The sequence below is a fragment of the Bos indicus genome, chromosome 14 (genome assembly GCF_029378745.1).
Source record: "Bos indicus isolate NIAB-ARS_2022 breed Sahiwal x Tharparkar chromosome 14, NIAB-ARS_B.indTharparkar_mat_pri_1.0, whole genome shotgun sequence".
NCBI classification, from domain to species: Eukaryota; Metazoa; Chordata; class Mammalia; order Artiodactyla; family Bovidae; genus Bos; species Bos indicus.
The window spans coordinates 80,962,249-80,973,029 of NC_091773.1; positions in this window are offsets into that span (position 1 = coordinate 80,962,249).

A 10,781-nucleotide genomic window follows, 5' to 3' on the forward strand; every position below is an offset into this window, starting at 1 on the left:
GTTAAGTTTTGAACATATCTGATCTCATTAAACTTATACCTCCTGGTTTGGGACAAAAGGACTTCATGTGTGTATTAGTATCCTGGGCCTCTACAATGTTCAAATGAGGTCCAATTCATTGTCATAACTGAAATTTTCACAGGTTCTGAGATTATCTGCCAAAGCTGAACTTCAACTCATTGAAGTTGCCCCCAGCCACCCTCAAGTATTTGAGGATTGCTGAGAGATGTCTTGGAAGGGGACAACAGAGGATGAGGTGGTTGGATGGCATCACCAACTCAATGGACAGGAGTTTGAGTAAACTCTGGGAGTTGGTGATGGACAGGGGGGCCTGGTGTGCTGCAGTCCATGGGGTCGCAAAGAGTCGGACACGACTGAGCGGCTGAGCTGAACTGAACTGAAGAATGTCTTCTGTATTCTCAAGAGGAAATCCATTCTCACTCGGTATTAACCCTTCTCTGCCACCTCTTGCTGTAAAATAGGATTGATACATGAAGCCTTCAAGGTCCCTTGCTATGGTAATAGAGGGAATAACATCTCCCTCTTTGTTCTGCTTCGCTGGTGGGGACAAGTTGGGGGGCCTATGCCCCAGTAGTTCACATATTTTAATAAACCAAGTCTATTTTTCATCACAGTGTTTTTTATTCTTAACGCACAGACATAGGTCCCTCTATTCTGAAAGGTAGGCTCTCAAGTAGAAATTTGCAGCTGTCTTCAGAGTAGGCTTTCTCCTCTGACGTCAGAACTTTTGTTCTTGGGAAAAGTTTATTTCCTTGATGGATTTCCTCAGGACCAGTTCTTTCAAAGGATCACCTCGCTGTTGTTATAGTTAATGTACGCTAACATCTCCCAGGTTGGCCCGTTCTCACTGCTGTTTGTCATATTGAAAGACCAGCTTGTGCTCAAAATAGAATCCTTGCTGTGTTCCTAATACTTCCATCCTGAATGCCTTCTTTGATTTAGTAAAGACTGCTCATAAGAATTATCAAAAAACCGTTACTCCACTTCTTTCTGGATAAAAAAAAAAAATGACATACAGGCTCTCATATATTAATATTATTAACATCTTGTCAGAAAGACCTGTCTTATGTGGAGAAGTTCCCTGGTGACTTCGACTTTGTATTTAACGCTGGAAAAGATCTTGGATAATGCCTGCAGTGGCAATGTTCTACAAATGAGAATATTTAGGTCCAGAAAAGTCAAAGGAATTTTAAAAGTCAAGCAGCTGGAAAGTTGAATATTGATTATTATAGTCACTCGGAAAGACTAGAAAGACAAAATTTTGAAGAAAAGGCTAGGAAAAATTCATCACAAACGTCAATGTACATAGTCATCAGAGGTCCTTGGGATTCCTGGCACCGAGCTAGGAATGGCGGCGCGCCTCAGGCAGGCCGACGACAAAGCTAACATACATCACAGTTTCTATTCTCTTCCCAGGGAAGGCTTATCATAAGGAAATGTTGCCGACCAAAAATCATGCTGAGTCCAGCCCCGCACCAAATTGTAACACTGCATTTAGGACGATGCAGTCTTCGTCATTCGGTGTCATTTTGCGTGCCCGCTCTTTGCTCCAGTGAGTGCTCTTACGGCAGTGTTGGAGGCTTTTCTGTATTTACTGCATGGTGCCAAAAGACGGGTCAAAGGACATCTCTGAAATTCTTGTGGGCTAAGAAAAGAGAACATATTTCAGTGTCTTCTAAAAACAAAAGGACTCTGGGAATGGGAGCAATGAATCTGCTCTGACAGCTCCTCTGTTTGTGATGGTTATTGCTTACAGGGCTTTACTGCTACCTGCAAGTGTAAACTGCGCTCCTGGGACTGCTCTGCACGTAACCTTTAACTCACACTGGATAGCAAACAAATGGAAGAGAGGCAATACCATCAGATGTGATGATTTATTTTTAAAGCCCAAGTTTTTTGTTTAATATAAATGTAAAAACATAACTTTCCCTTCAAGCCAGCCAGGTAGTTTAGGCAATTTATCAAGCCAAAAGCACTGAAGCTTCACAGTAAGAAAGGAGGAAAATGCGTTTGTGCCCAAGTAATTGTCTTTCTCTTTCTGTAATCTACTAAGATACACTTGGGGTGCAGGTGATTACAAATAATGATTACAGTCAAATACAGAAATTCCTTCATGCAATTAGCCCAATTTCTTCTTTAACTTTTAGAGGTGCTACAACGTGACTAATTTCAGTCTCCTTTTGCCTTAGAAGTGCTTTGTATTTTTTTTTATTTCTCCAAGAAAACTTGTTAGCTCTCATTTTCTAATGAATAGCAATTCTTCTGAAAGACATTTTGTCTTCCATTGTCTCCTTTGATGAAAGCTATTTTATAGCCTTTGTACAAGTCCTGCCCAAATACAAGCACACCCATGTAAAGTGTGAGCTGTGTTGTGACTATATTCCACATAGCAATCAGGTGTTTATTGGGCACTTACTGTATGCCATGAAGTATAAGGAAATGTAAAAGTCCACAAAAATTATAAGATTACTGATCTCATGGAATCGCCCATAGTGGGGAGATAGGAACGAAAGTAAGGGAATAAATAAGCAAGATAATTTAAAGTGCATTAAATGACTTAGGGTGGGACGGCAGTTACTTCAAGTGAGTAGAGAGACAGTACTTCCCTGGGAAAGGGATATTTGAGCTGAAACATGAAGACAAGGACTCAGGCTTGAGAAGATCCAAGGGGAAATAGCTGGATAAAAGGAATAAGCAATGTGAAGACTCTCAGTCAGAACAGAAAGGGGGTCAGTGAGCGTATCACAGAGATACGTGCTAAGAGTAGACAGGGCCCGGGTCACCAGTGCTTCGCAGGTCACTGCAGAGGATTCGATTACATCAGGGTGCAAGAGACCGATACCGGAAAATCTGAAGCAAAGAGACATGGGAGTCTTCAGGAAAGAAAGAAAAGAGAAACGAAACAGTAATTTCATTATGATATATTCCTGAGGTGTTTGCTTATTTGCTTTTTGCACAGAAATTGTGAAGCTTTGGAATTTGCAGAATGATGGTACAGCATCTCTTGTCTACCAGGCTGAGTGCCTCCTTACTGATTTGAGGTAACTAAGCCTGTTCTAACTTGCTTTGCAGGTGCATAAAAGCGGAGAGACTACAGCTACCTGATAATATACACTCCCAAGTAGATTTAATGGAACAGAGAACTCCAGAAACAGGGGGAAAATAATATAAATGCTATAAAACCTGAAGAATAATTTGAATCACAAATTGGCAATTAAACCTTACATTCTCTGACAAATGCAGAAGCTCATAGGCTAATTGTCTTTATCAACACAAAAACCAAATTTCAAAACAAGGCTGCCTTGCCTTTACTGTCTTCAAACTCACACTCATAATAGAAAGTCAAATGAGAGGATTGTTACATTTGAACTAAAATTTCATACATCAGACTTCAAAATCAAAAATAGCTGCAATGTTAAGACATTTCAAAGCATAGAAACATTAAGGAAATAGACTATACATTAAATCCTTTCATCTGTTAAATTCTGTACCATTTCCCACATATTCTCAGAACAATGGGGAAAAAACTCAGGAAATTACTTCCAGAATTAGATCAGAAAAATTAAAAACCATTTTCTGTGCAATTTACTGTACATTTTGAAAACAAAGTTCTTAATGCCTCTGAAAGCCTTTAATATACTTTGAGCTACATTTTATGAAAGCAAAAGGAAATCTCTGCTCTAAGATACAGCTGATGTGATTCTGAAAGTCAGTTTGTCAAAGGAATTAAATCAGATTTAAAAAACTGGCTCAAAGTAAGCAAAACTGGTCAACTGAATGAACATTTTGTTAGATACCTGTACAAATATGGTGCAAAAGATGCCTCTAAAAAGAAGTTGAAAATTCAGCTTAACTGATCACCTTGAGAAGGCTTTATATGCTGTCTAAACACAGAAAACCTGCCATTTTCCTCCCCATTTGTCTTTTCAGCTTTAAAACCCAAACATCTTAGTGGTTTAGGTGAGACTTTTGTCACAACACTAACATGGTGTGCTGAGGTTTGGCAGAGACTGGTCTTGAGAATTCTGTCTTTCCCCTACTATATTCTGTTCTGTCTTTTGATTTGAAAGATCAGAGACCCAGAGGAAAACATAAATACCAACTACTGGCAATGCACAAGAATTCCTCAATAGTTTACCATTAATTTAAGTCAAGACTAGATAAATTTGAATTGAATTTGAACTGTTATTGAGTACTAAAAGTGTACATGTAATTCACAAGATATAGATGCAGAAGAATAAAAACACTAAGATGGATGTAAATGTTTGTTTCTGAAATTTAACTACTTAAATTCAGTTCATCTTCCACAGTGTCTCTCTGATTGGTCCTATGTCTTCCTGGTAAATGGAAACTGGCAATAAACTGAAATATTTCTGAAGAGAGAACCATGAAGGGCAGGTAACCCATCAATTTAAAAATAGCAGAATAACATAGAAGTTTAGCCTGTAAATGCTGGAAGTAGGTTACCTGGACTTGATCTGGCTTTTTTACTTCATAGTCATTAACTTCCATTATTTGTATAATGGGAATAATAATAGTACCTACATCATAGGATTTGGCAAATAATTAAATGAGAGGATATCTATAAAGTGTTGAAAATTGTTCCTGGCATGTATTTAAAAGTATATACACCTGTTAGGCATTATTTTTTTTAAGAAGTAACAGTTTACAAATGACCAGGAATTGTTCAAGATAAATAAAAGTGAATCCTGAAGTCTATAGTTAATGAAGTGTGAATAAATTTTAACTAATGGTTCTTAAAAAAGTAATTGTAGTATCATGTTTTTATTCTAACTTATTTATCATTGGGGAATAAGTACAAATAATAAATAAACCCCAAAAGGGTGTATTAATAATTCCATCATTGAAAAATAACTAATGAAACAAGGGACACACTCCTCACTACATGATAACTTGAAAAAGCATGAATGGGTGTAAATCATTCATGAAAAATCATGAATGGGCTTACAGAGAGCTGATTTCAAATCTAGGCTCCATCCATGCTAGTTAGATGATCTCTCTGATACTCACGGGGTGGGTGGTTTCAACAAAACAGAAATATTAGGGAAAAAAATTCTCACGAGCTTGGAATAGGGATTGAGAGAATTGTGTCAATATCCCTCAGCACATGGCACAGAGTAAATATTCAATAAAAGTTGCCATGCTTCTCTTTTAAGACTAGTGTCACTGAGGTCAGTGCAACCTTCCTACAATTCCTGTCTGTGTTGCCACGGTCTGGGCAAAGGCGGAGGCTGAGTTGATAACTGGTCTACCCTGGGAAAGGCCTGACTGCTCCAACATGTATCTCGTCAGGTGAAGGCAACTGGGATAAATTCTAAGCTGAAAAAAATAAAAGGAAGAAAAAGGTTTTCCTCTCTTGGGTCTCAGGGTTTTGTATTACTGAGATTATGTAGATCAATGTATCTTGCTCAAGATTCACTGAATTTAGTGCGATGTGATAGCCTGTAGCAGACTGGATCACGCTTAAGGACAGCCTCAAATGCACTGCACTGAGAGAGTTGGCAAGAAAGAGCAAGCACAAGCCAACTAGAAACGAATCAGCGATTCTTTTTAAAAGTGGGAATAGCTGCCTCTCCTTCCTATCATTTTTTCTGTTTGGTCTTCATAGAAAGACACATTTGTACTTCTTCAAGCAGATGCTTCTACTCTCTTACCTAATGATATAGGGAATCACTGGGGTAGTATTTTGGAAGAACAGATGTTGACTTCAACAAATGTGGCATTTTACTGTGGACAATGCCAAAGAAAATCTGGCAAATACAATGTTCATAGGCCTACTCATCTGTAGAACTATTCCCAAGAATATTTAATCTAGATTAGCATTGTCACATAAAAATATGTGAGCTACTTGTTGAATTTTAGATTTTCTAGTAGCTATATTAAAAAGTAAATAAATGACATAATAAAAAATATATCTGATTTAACACAATATTTCAAAAATATTATTTCAAGATGCAATCAGGAAGTTCCCTGGCAATCTAGTGGTTAGGACTCTGCACTTTCACTGCGGGGGCCCAGGCTGAGTTCAATCCCTGGTCAGGGAGCTAAAATCTGGCAAGTCACAGGTTGCAGCCAAAAGAAAAAAATGTAATCAATACAAAAGTATTAATGAAATATTTCACACTCTTTCTTTTGTTCTAATCTTAAGAATCTATAGGGTATCTCATACATATGCATGTCTGCTATGTCACTAAGTCATGTCCAACTCTTGCGACCTCATGGATTGTAGCCCACCAGGCTACTCTGTCCATGGGATTTCTCAGGAAAGAATACTGGAGTGGGTTGCCATTTCTTCCTCCAGAGGATCTCGTCCCAGAGATTGAATCCATGTCTCCTGCGTAGACAGGCGGATTCTTTAACACGGAACCACCTAGGAAGCCATCTTACACAGATAGCACATCTCAATTCAGACTAACCACATTTAGTTAGTTGCTAGTAAATTAGCTCGGACTAAAGATTTGACATGAAATAATATAAGTAGACTGTGTTTTTATGTTCCTTTTTAATGACCATATATCTCGATTTAGCATCATTTGAGATAACAAACTCTAATGTATTTTTTTTTAGTCAGTTTTTAATCTATTTCAATTCCTAGGCATAATCTAGGTGGTATAAATGGCTGCAATTGTCTTATCTAAAACTACCAGGGAGAATTTTGAAGTAGTGGTTCTCAAGAGGAAACCCAATGTACAAGATCAAAACCCACAGCAATCTGCCCTTAAAAGCCATCCTGAAATGCTTTTAAATTTTAATTACAATATCTAAGAAGATAGATATTTGCTGAATGAATGAGCAAAGAGATGATGATGAAGAAGGTATAACTGGATAAAATTCATATTTCATAACTTTATAATTTGTATTTTTGTTGGTAAAGATTTATTATGTGTTCTGTTAAACCATTTATGGTGAAATAAACAAACACAGATATTACTATGGGTTATCTAAAACTTTTCCTCCAAGTAAAATTTACAGAAACCTAAAATTACTTCTAAATCATTCAATTCATGGTAGAAACTGTATAATCAAGACATACAGAGGCATGACATAAAACAAATCTAGGACAGACCATGGAAGGTGAAGATCAGTAGAACCTTAAATTCATTACTTCAATTTTTTCAAGACTTTAAATCTTTTTGCTTTAAAGTTGTTCAAAATTTTAGAAATATCATCTCTACCTTTAATCATATTCTACATAAGCAGAGGAATCTGAAAATAATCATTAAAAGCTCATTATCTCCTGTCCACACTATAATAACTTGTAATTCCGTCCTACTTTTTTCTCATTTTAGCTTACCCAAGACACTATATCAAGGTCTTCTTATAAAATGTAGTTTTTATTACAGTCTTCCCATACTCAAGGACTTCCTTGCTACTATCAGAGCAACTCCAAACGCCTTGGCATCTTAAATCTTCCATCGGATGCCCATACATAATAATGTCTTCCTGACTCACTGTCTCATCAGCCACTCCTCTTTATATTTCTGCACATTCCGTGCCTAACAAATTATTTATGTCCAGAGTCTATGAGAAATGGTGGAGAGAGACATGCCAAAGTGCTCTATGAAATTTCACTCTGTCCTTTCTGAGGCCAGCCAGAGTGCCCATGAATCAGCTGCGAGAGACAGATACGCACACCTGGCCAGGAAGCAGCTATAAATGTGAAAGAAGAAGTAATGGGATCAAAAACACAGGTATGGGCAATCTGATATTATGAGATCAAAAACCCAGAATGGAAAATCTGTTCAGTTGATATGTTAGAAACTCCTGCCAAACACTGAGAGGTCTTAAACCCTGAGTCCCTAAAGAGCTGCCCAGTGCTAAGGATTTTTAGTGGTATTTGAAGGTCTGTTTTGTCAAGGTCAATGAAATGTGCCAAATTAAACGACCTGTCCAGCACACGAATCAGTTTTGGGAATTTTAAGAGCTGAGTTTTTTTCCAGAAACTTTCCAGATTCACCAAAATCATGGTTAGATGTGAATTCTTATTGTTTTACATAAGATCAGACCTTATTAAAGCTAAGAATATAATATAGATAATTTCATCACAGTCTCCTGTGCTACCTTCATGCAGAAAGAAGATGTAACATCAGTCCTATAACTAAGTGGAATAGAAAGTGCATGAAAGTTGATCTGGTTACATATAAGATCTATAATAAGACTGTGTCTCTTTCATCCCCATTTTCAACAATCCCCAGCACTAAGAATAGCGGACACCTTAGAGTCTTTCTTTCAATTCTTTCAGTCATTTATGACTGCTTAGTGAATGACCTGGGTGTCAGAAGTATTCTACCAAATGCATCTCAGGTTCTCAACTATCTACAGCATTTCCTATGGCCCGACACATCCCTTTCTAAGAGTCAAATGAGCAATATTCTAGAGAGGATATGAATCTTTTACTCACAAAAGTCTTGGTTTTGAATGGGAAAGGATGTATTCTTTATAAGGAATGCTGATATAATGTGCGCCAAGACAAGCTAAAAATACATACCATCATGCAGTTTTCAGACTGTTATAACTATGTTCAGTTCAGTCAGTTCAGTCGCTCAGTCATGCCTGACTCTTTGTGACTCCATGGACCGCAGCACGCCAGGCCTCCCTGTCCATCACCAACTCCCAGAGTCCACCCAAACCCATGTCCATTGAGTCAGTGATGCCATCCAACCAGTTCATTTGCTAATGTGTAGTTTTCTTTTAAGATAGAATTGAATTTTTCTTTCTTTTGGAAATATCAAAAAAGCAACATTAACAATGTCAAATACATGAAAAAGTCTATGTAACTTTTATTTAGTATTATTATTGCTCTTTCCTAATATAAAATTTTATATAAAAGAGCTGTTCTTTCACCAAGTGAAAAAATAAAAAATTTCTAACAATGGTACCTTTTAGAAAACTCAAGTGAGGTAAATTTGGCAAATAAGACATCTACTACAAGGCAATCATACTAAAATCTCATAAGCATCAATGTATAACTAATATAATTGTGGTCTAAGAAAAATTCTATTAAGCATGGTATTAACATTTTTCTCCACTGTTTTCCTATTCTTAATATGGGTCACTGATCAGCTCCTTCAGAAAGCATTTGTTATAAAATACTTTATAAAAATTAAGTTGACATTCTGGTCAAAACAATGGGTTAAACAGTCCCCCTTTCTTCTACATACACACACGGGACATATTTAATTACAGAAAATGGAAACAATCTAATGCTGCCAGAGTCCTACTATCACTAGGCTTACAGGCTTATATTACAGTGTGTATTGTCTCATTGACTCCTCACAAAGAGGGGATATAAATATTAATATTTCTATTTTTACAGAGGAGGAAAATGAGTCTCATACATAAGGTGATTTTTCCAAAGATCAGTCAACTGGGAAGGTGGAATCCGGATATGAATTCAAGTGCTTTGCTTCTACAAGCTATTTATTTACACACCATGACTCTACTTTTTTAGAGCTTTGTTCTTTTTATGTGTGTTTCTCCAGGAGCTTTGCCCTTGAAACAACATTTCAGCAAATCAGGAGAGCCTCACATTTTCCTCAAATTAGTTCTGGCACAGAAACACCACACACACGCACGTGTGCACACATGCTCACGCACATACACAGATATGCAAAGGGTTAAAGCTAAGGCGTTTCATCATTTGTGGTGGACTCTTGTGCATGGACGATGCATCCCACTGAGAAGACATGAGAAAGAGGCTAGACGGTTGCGGCGGTTACAAACATATTTTAGAGTCAAAAGCTTGATTCCTCCACTTCAGCGCTGTGTGACTTCGAGCAAATTGTAGCTTCTCTACATCTCAGATTCCTCACCTATAAAATGGGTCGAAGGATACTGCCTGCTTCATACAGCCGTTACATAGGGCCCTTGGCTCAGAGCCGGGCAAGGAGCAGAGGCGCAGGTAAACCACGCTGTCCTTGGGCTCAAAGGGAATGAGCAGAAGACCTGTTTCCTGGTCACCAGGACTGCTGTCCAATTTTCGGAGGCGAGTTTCACACCAGCTGTGGGGTGTTTTGCAAAGTGGACTTTGCAGCTTTTTACAATGAGAAGCAATTAAGTCACCTGCTGAGCTGTCATATATGGGCTATTGAGAGGACTGTAGGGTTGGAGAAGCTAAGTTGCCCAAGTTCAAAAAGCAAGTTCCTCAGCTGAGCTACATAATGGGAAAAAAGGTCACCTTTGACTGATTTTTGCTCTTGGCTATCAAAGGTGGACAGTCTTTCACAGCATATTCCCCACGTGCTCTAACAGCCCCCTGATGGACACTTTTGATAGAACGTTGGAAAGAAATGTTAAAGAAGTGAAATGTCTAAGCTAAGCTTTCTCTGTGTGAGAAACTATCTTCTACTGTAACTACCTCTAGCTCCACCATGGTGCACTCTTGAAAAGGACCCCTTACAAAGCCAAAGATACAAACAGAGAACAAAAATCCATGCTACAACTCTCCTCTAAAATGCTTTAGATTTATTTGGAAAGTTCTACAAACATTCAGAGACTCAGCTGGAAGATTATTCAAGAAAAGAAGCTCAGAGTCCAACTGAACATTGATGAATACACTTCCATCTAGCACTGTTCAAACAAACAATAATTCAGTTACTAAATTTACCTCCTAAAAGATTTCAAAATCATAGAACTTGGAGGTTAAATAATGTGCCAGCAGTACTGAATGTGCATAATCTCCATAAACTAAAAGCAATGTCTGTGTGAAGTCATAATAACCACATGAGATGAAAAATAAA